The 7,415-nt window shown below is 41.3% G+C and overlaps 1 pseudogene; it reads left to right on the forward strand.

Annotated features, from left to right (window-relative positions):
• Positions 1-952: 952 nt before the first annotated feature.
• On the forward strand, positions 953-1,186 carry LOC118007398 (annotated as a pseudogene).
• The last annotated feature ends 6,229 nt before the right edge of the window (positions 1,187-7,415 follow it).

The raw sequence follows: 7,415 nt of genomic DNA on the forward strand, positions 1-7,415 counted from the left end.
AGGCAGAGGGAGAAGCAGGCTCTCTGCTGAGCAGGGAGCTCAATGTGGGACTTGATCCCAGGAATCTGGGATGATGACCTGAGCCGAAGGCAGACACTTAACGAACTGAGCCACCCAGGCATGCCTATACTCATCCTTTTAGTGCCTGTTGAGAATCAGCCTCTTTCAAAATGTGCCCTGGAGATGATGTGGATTTAGAATCATGTGGACTTAGACTAAGAGGCAAGGGGGCCCCTCATTTCTAAAATGTATAAATGTAGAAACCCAGGCCTCCTGACTTTTGAGGCAGTGCTGGAATTATCTTCCTGTCCACTTTGAAATCCCAGGGAAACTTAATTCCTGGGGAAGTCTGACCTCTAGATGTGGTATGATGCCCGGAGAACTGGGCTCCACGTGGTTCCCTGAGCCCCAGCATGGAGCCTGGTCAATAAGCACTCTTAAGTTGAATTCAGATTTCCGCCAGAGAATCAAAATGCTGAGAATGGCTAAAGAGCTTTTGTCAGATATGAGCTAAAAATGCATGGAGGGTTAAGAACTGAGAAAGTGGAGTAAGGTCAAGGGAAGAAAAACAACAACAACAGATTACTCGTAACAATCTAAGATACTTATAGCAGAGCCATAGTTGTTGGGCTGTAGGCCTAAAAGAGCTCTCAAAGAGAGGGTAATGTTCCCCTATCCTGTGGCAAATACTTTTCTTCATTCACAATGCTGAAAGAGAAGACCCATCTGCCCTTGATCTCAGAGTGCTTTCTGCCCATCTTAATTCCTGAGACCTGAGGACACAGAAGGTGGCAGTCATGGATTATCTCATATTGTATCTCAGTTTAGTCTCTCAATTTCACAAACCATTTGCTAAGGTTTAGACGAGACCTAGCAAAGTAGGAAGATCCTCAAATCTCAGGGATATTAAAATATGCCAGTGGTGGAGCAGTGGATTACCCTATGCCTAGAGATCACGGCCATGAGCGGATACACCAGCCCAGTGAACCCTGCTGTCATCCCCCATCTGACCATGGTTCTATTGGCCATTGGCATGTTCTTTACCCCTTGATTCTTCATTTATGAGGTTACCTCCACCAAGTACACTCAGGATATCTGTGAAGAGCTCCTTATCTCCTTGGTGGCCTCACTCCTCATGGGCTTTGGAGTCCTCCTTCTGCTGCTTTGAGTTGGCATCTACATGTGATAGCTCCCGAGGGTTCCAACCAGGTGGCTTCACTGAATTCCTGCTTTTGTAAGTTGTTTTTTTTTTTTTTTTACTATTGCTGGAAGTGTCCCACCTGCTGCTCACAATAAAGGCAGATGTATGACTGTCCAAAAGAATAATAATGATAATTGTGTCAGATAGTGCAATCATTTGTCATCTAGAATCCTTGGGGAATGTGCAACTCTGAATCATAGAGTGTTCTAGAAAGAAAGCTCATGCTTCATTATTAGTGGTCAGAAATTAACACTTGGTTCTCAATATGTTGTATAGTCCTCTTGGGGATAGGAGGGATTTCTCCAGTCATCTGTTGGCAGCATCCCAGTGTGTGCTAGGTGAGTGGATTTGCCTTATGGTTTGGAGCAAACACAAAGCAAGCAGGGAAATGGCCTGGGAATTAAAAGTACTGAGTACAAGTGCCAGCTATCTCATAAGTGATTTTGCAACTTGGGAAAAGTGGCTGTGCATCTGGGTTGCAGAGTTGCTCCTAGCTGTGCTCTTAGAGAGTTCAACTTGATTGGTAGTTTTTGAACTAGATAGTGAGAAGGACCTTTAGATGTGGCCCTGGTGGGGATAAGGTTATTGAAGATGGTCAATCAAATCTTTTGTTGCAAAACACTAAAAAAGTTTTTTTTTTTACATTTAATTTTTTTTTTTTAATTTGGAATAATGATCCAAGTGATCTATTGCATAGTATTTAAAAGAGAGGATTCTGCCATTAGTCAAATCCGGTTTCACATACCGACCACTTATTAGCTGTGTTCTGGGGGCAATATGGTTAACTCTTCTGAGCCTTAGTTTCTTCATCTTACTGAAGAAATAATAACTGTAACCCTCCCCCCCCCCGAAATTGGTGAGGAGTAAATGAGTTATGGAATGAAATATGCTTTGCACAGCACCTGGTACATTGTAAGGGTGCTGTTAATTATAAAGGTTCTTCTGCCTGTAGTGTTCCGAGATTCTGAGAGCCCAACCTGGTGGTTCTATTGGGGTGTTACCACTGCAGTCACCATCTTCTGCAAGGTTAAAGCAGTTTCTAAACCTGAGCTGTCAGATGCTTACAGGACAGGGTGTCAGCCCAAGCAGGAGAAGGTCCATGAAGGTGATCCCTGCAAGGCCATCATAGCTTGAGAGTTTGTGAGAAGGTGACGGAACTTTCCTCTAGCTCTTACATAGGGTGGGAGACATTCTGTTCTTGGTCTCCTCCTTTTCTACCCCAATTGTGCAGGGCTATTCTGGGTCTATGTATTTTAGGAGCCATAATGAGGTGCTTCTCATCATACCTTGCCATTTTCAGGCAGCTTTTACTAGCCGCCTGGACACAGGGACAACATAGCAATTTAAGAGCTATAGTGGACTAGACCGGAAATAGAGAGGCCAGCAGCAGCAAGAGATGGGACTGGGGAATTTGTGTTCTCCCCTTCATAAAAGAGGAAGGCTGAAATGGCTTCCAGTTCCACACAGAAACATTCTGAGGATGAGAAACCAAATTTCCTCATGCTCATACTACAATATGCCTAGAGAATACAAAAGGAATAGGTGATCTCTTAAAGCAGCAAAGAACCAACTTCAGTAGATCTAGAGTGGAAAAAATGGAATTTCTTTATTTGCTAGAGTGTAAGAGCTGTCCAAACTACCTGATCATGATTCATTTTGAGTTTAGGTTCTACTGACATGGGAATAAATTCGAAGAAAGTAAAGCTGTCAGTCACATCAGCCTCTGAGGCAAAATGCTACCAGTATAAATGCCTTCAAATTTGGAATGACCCATCATCCCTTCTCTTCCTAGAGCATAAAACACTCTAGAATTACAAAGCTAGCCTTCTTAGACATGCCTTTCCAAAGCCTGGGCATTTTCCATTTTTTTGTTGTTTTTTGTGTGTTTTTGTTTTGTTTTTAGGGGTTTTTATTATTATTATTATTATTCTGAAGCTATGTAAGAACTCCATGGTGCAAGTATTCTGGACCTCCAGTCTTGCATCCCAAAATTACATATTCTCTGACACCATAATGGAGAATCCTTGTAAAAACATATGTGCAGATTGATATCTCATTCCAAGAACCTCACATTTCCTCTTCTCTTATGGCTGGGGGGAGGGGAGGAAGAAAAAAAAATGCAGCAGCACAAGTTAACATTTTGCTCAAGTTTTCAAACGAAAAATGTTGTTCTTGCTTCAAATCCAGGATAAAGGAAGTGCTTGTCTCCAGGAGCTGACACTTTCCTGGTCATATTTCAGATACAATTAGCCTCCATTGATGGCAGTGGTTGATCTATCAAATGAGCAGCTAATCTTATCTGCAGTTCACAAATGGCTCAGATGGTAGCTTGTGACTTTGATTACTGGAAGACTGGACCCCATCAGACGGCTTTGCTCCAAACAGTGGTCCTTTCAGCCTTCTGCCCATGGAGATCAAAGCACTCTCCTCTCTCCCTATCTGCAGGGAAGCTCATTAGAGGGAGGCTGTCAGGGTTATAATCACGCAACAGTTTTACTTCTGGGTTATAACGCTTTCCCCTTCTTATCAGCCTGTGAGGTCCAAAGTGAGAAGGATAAAGGAGGTACCGATGACATCTGATACATTTAATAGACTCGCTGGTGACTGCCTGGCCCCAGCTCTCTGCCACTGCTGCCTCACTATTGACGGACTTCCCTCCCCCCAGACCTATAGGGATGATTCTTTATTCCTGGGGCAAGAGATGGGAGAGGGGCAGGATCCATTGTCTCATAAGAGTTGCTTTACCATGAGAACAGAATAAAATAAAATAGGAGTTTCTAAGTCCAAAGATCTGCCTTTAAACTTCATCTCTTTCGTACAGTACCTGCATGAACTTGGACGTTTTGCTGTGATCTTCAGTTTCTCCTGTAAAATATGAAAATTAATACTTTTCTCATTGAACTTAATGTGCGGATCTCAAAGTCTCACTCTCCCAGAAGCCTTCTATTATAACCTGAATTCCCCCTTCCCCCTCCCCGCTTCACCAGCAGAGTATCCGAACCTCCCTGCTGTCACTGCTCCCTCTTCTGTCTTCCAGGGCATTACCTCTAACACTGCACTTGGCGTGCCTGATTTTCTGTCAGCTTGCCTTTTCCTCCCCAATAGACAGTGAAATCCTCAAGGCATAGAGGGTTGAGGCTCCATATATCAAAGAATGCCTTCACTTGACACACAGTTGATGATAAAGGAAAGTTTGTTGTCCTCACGGAATGAAGTCCTCTATACTAAAATGATTTACAAAGCTTGATGAGAAGGGCTTGCACTTATTAGTGGATGAATACTCTTTTAGAGATTTACAGGGACTCATGTCGATGACCTATTTTAGTGGTTCTGGGGTGGGGCCCAAGAATTTACAGTTCTTTTTTTTTTTTTAAGATTTTATTTATTTATTTGAGAGAGGGAGAGAGAGCACAAGCAGCAGGGAGGGGCAGAGGGAAAAGCAGACTCCCCACTACATAGGGCTCTAGCCCAGGACCCTGGGATCATGACCTGAGCAGAAGGTAGATGCTTAACCGACTGAGCCACCCAGGTGCCCCAAGAATTTACAGTTCCAACCAGTTCCCACTTTGAGAACCACTGATGTAACCCAGTCTTTCTATTTGTGGGTGAAGACATTGAGGCTCAGACTGGAGAAGCAAATTGTACAAGGGCAGATAATTAGTCAGAGGCACTCACTGTGTTCTTATTTCTAAATAGTTTATCAAAGTCTGTCACGTGTATTTTGAAACATATACCGAATACATCTTTCTGTTTTTAATTTATGTTGAGCTCCTTAAGGCTTCAAACTTGTCTTTTAATTCTAAATCTCATGGTCATTTCACAACATAGTCATTTCATAACTGGCTGTTTTCATGTTAAGAAGCAACTACTCATGCTGCCAAGACTCTGGCACAGTTGTTGTCTTTATTTGTCTCTTGTATTCTGTATCTTCATTGATGCTTTCAGAAATATCTGGGAAAAAATGCCCAGGGGAACCCAGCTCACAGAAGAATCAGAGAGGGACTCTTAGTACACGTGGCAGACTTGGTGTCTTCATCACATAGCCCAGCGTAACCTAGGTCAGGTCTTTACCCATCCACCCAGATGGGAATGTGGGTCTCCTGCCAGCAATGGTCATTACCAGAAGAATGAGAAGCAACAACCATTGCCTATGGGAGTGGAAGGTCTGGAGCTGGATAGGCCTAGGTTTAATTTTCACTTCCTCATAACCCTGGCAGAGTAAAATTGCTTCAGGGATTTAACTAGGAGATTCATTTTGTTACTCCATAAACTAGGAGATGTATCTACTTCACAGGGCATTGTAAGAATTAAAAGAAGGAATTTGTAAGCATCATGCTCTATGTTGGGAACATACCAAGTACTTGGACAACAGGAGGGCCTTCTCCTCCTCTCTTCTCTTTCTACCTCTCTTCACCTCCTCCCCACCCTCTCCCACTATCATCAAAAAACCGACATGGCAGGACATGGTTGAAAAATGTAGTACAGCTGGAAAAATAAGCAAAATACACTATCTTTTTTTTTTTTTAAACTATCTCCTGATTTACTTACTGTTCTTTCTTCAACATTATTTTAACTGTGATTTTTGTGTGTGTGTGGAAATCCATTTAACTTTTAAGAAAGAAATTATTTGTAGTTGAAATAATGACCTTTCCATTAAATATAATTTGGGAGGCATTAGTACTAATTGTAATTATAATGGAATTTATGTCTGACACATTATAGTTCATGTGATGAAAGAAAGCCAGGCACTCCCCAGAAATCAGTGACATGCTTATCAGAATATTAATCTCCTTCAGTTACTCTTTAAGAGAATAAATAACTAATCAGTCACTGACTGCTAATATAATATATAACCCTTTGCTAAGATGGATGATAATTTAAGCTTCAGCAGAATATATTTATTTAACTGACAGAATTCATGACTCAATTTTATTTGTTTTAAATGTCAATGCAGTAAAGCCAGACTAGCAATAATGCTTGGAAAGTGGAAATTTTTGAGTAATAATTTTTTAAATTAATCTTTGTGAGAAATAATAAATTCTGCCTTAAACATTCGATGTATATTTGAAATGTTCGTTAATTATCCAGTCTTAGTAAGTGGTCCCTGAGAAATATCCTTAATCTGTGTTTAGGTCCATTCCTTGAGTACAGTTATTTTGACCAGCAAATTTCATGGCATATAATTTTAGCTGCAGAAGTTTTGAGAAGTTGGGCAAATAAATGTTTGTTGACCCAGACCAGAACTAGCTGTTATGATTCTGAATAAATTACAGGTATTAATCAACTTTGTTGGGATTACTTTTTTCTCCTATAGTGGAATAAGGGGAACGGGATCTCATTAAGAGAGAAAAACACTCACCTAAATGTTGATTTATTTGGTTTTTATGACTATATCCCAAAAGCAGGTGTAATCTCCATTGGCTGGTCTTTCATCATGATTTTGCTAAGGTCTAGCTAACAGAGTAGGACTAGCTGTTCTCTTGCTTGGAGAGGAGCAGGCCATTCTTAGTGGTGTGTGTGAGCATTAGCAACATGATAGAGGAGTCTGTCTATTTCCATATGGAGGGACTTTTAGATAATGGTACACTCCAGTCCTGTCTACCCTCCATGCCTTTGGAGGAGGAGGTAGTTATGCAATTTGTGAATTGAGAAAGGAAATATACTAAGCATCATGTGCCTCTTTAGAAGCCAGCCTGCTTAAAGAGAAAGTACCATCTGGTTCACTCTCAATTATTTGAAGAGCAGTCTTCGAGCAGAACGTTCTACCCCTTCAGGGACTCAATTAATTATTAATCACTGCAAATTACCAGTGTTAACTTTGTCTATAAATGGGGTAAAATATTTGCAAACCCACTTGGTTGAAAATCTGAAGTTACCCTCTCTAAGTATCTTGTGAATTAACTCAGGATGACAAGGGCATTTACTTACTTATTGAGCCCTCTGTCAATCCCCAGCAGAGTATGTGGGAATCCTCATTCTCTAGAGACTGATGTAAGCAGCCCCAGACATATGTATGGACACTTAAACCATGTCAGGACTCAGTAAAGTTTGATAGATGAAAGACTGCACATAGGTCTGAAGACATTCTGTGATTCTTCATTTCCTGATGTTTGTCTAACAAGGCAAAAATAGGTTCTGTGATTTAAAGGACTCTGGTATTTCATGTCCTGTGTTCTTACCCATCCTCCATTTCCATCAATACCTCCATTGTAGG

The sequence above is a fragment of the Mirounga leonina genome, unplaced genomic scaffold (assembly GCF_011800145.1).
Source record: "Mirounga leonina isolate KUSES-001 unplaced genomic scaffold, KU_Mleo_1.0 Mir_125, whole genome shotgun sequence".
Taxonomy (NCBI): Eukaryota; Metazoa; Chordata; class Mammalia; order Carnivora; family Phocidae; genus Mirounga; species Mirounga leonina.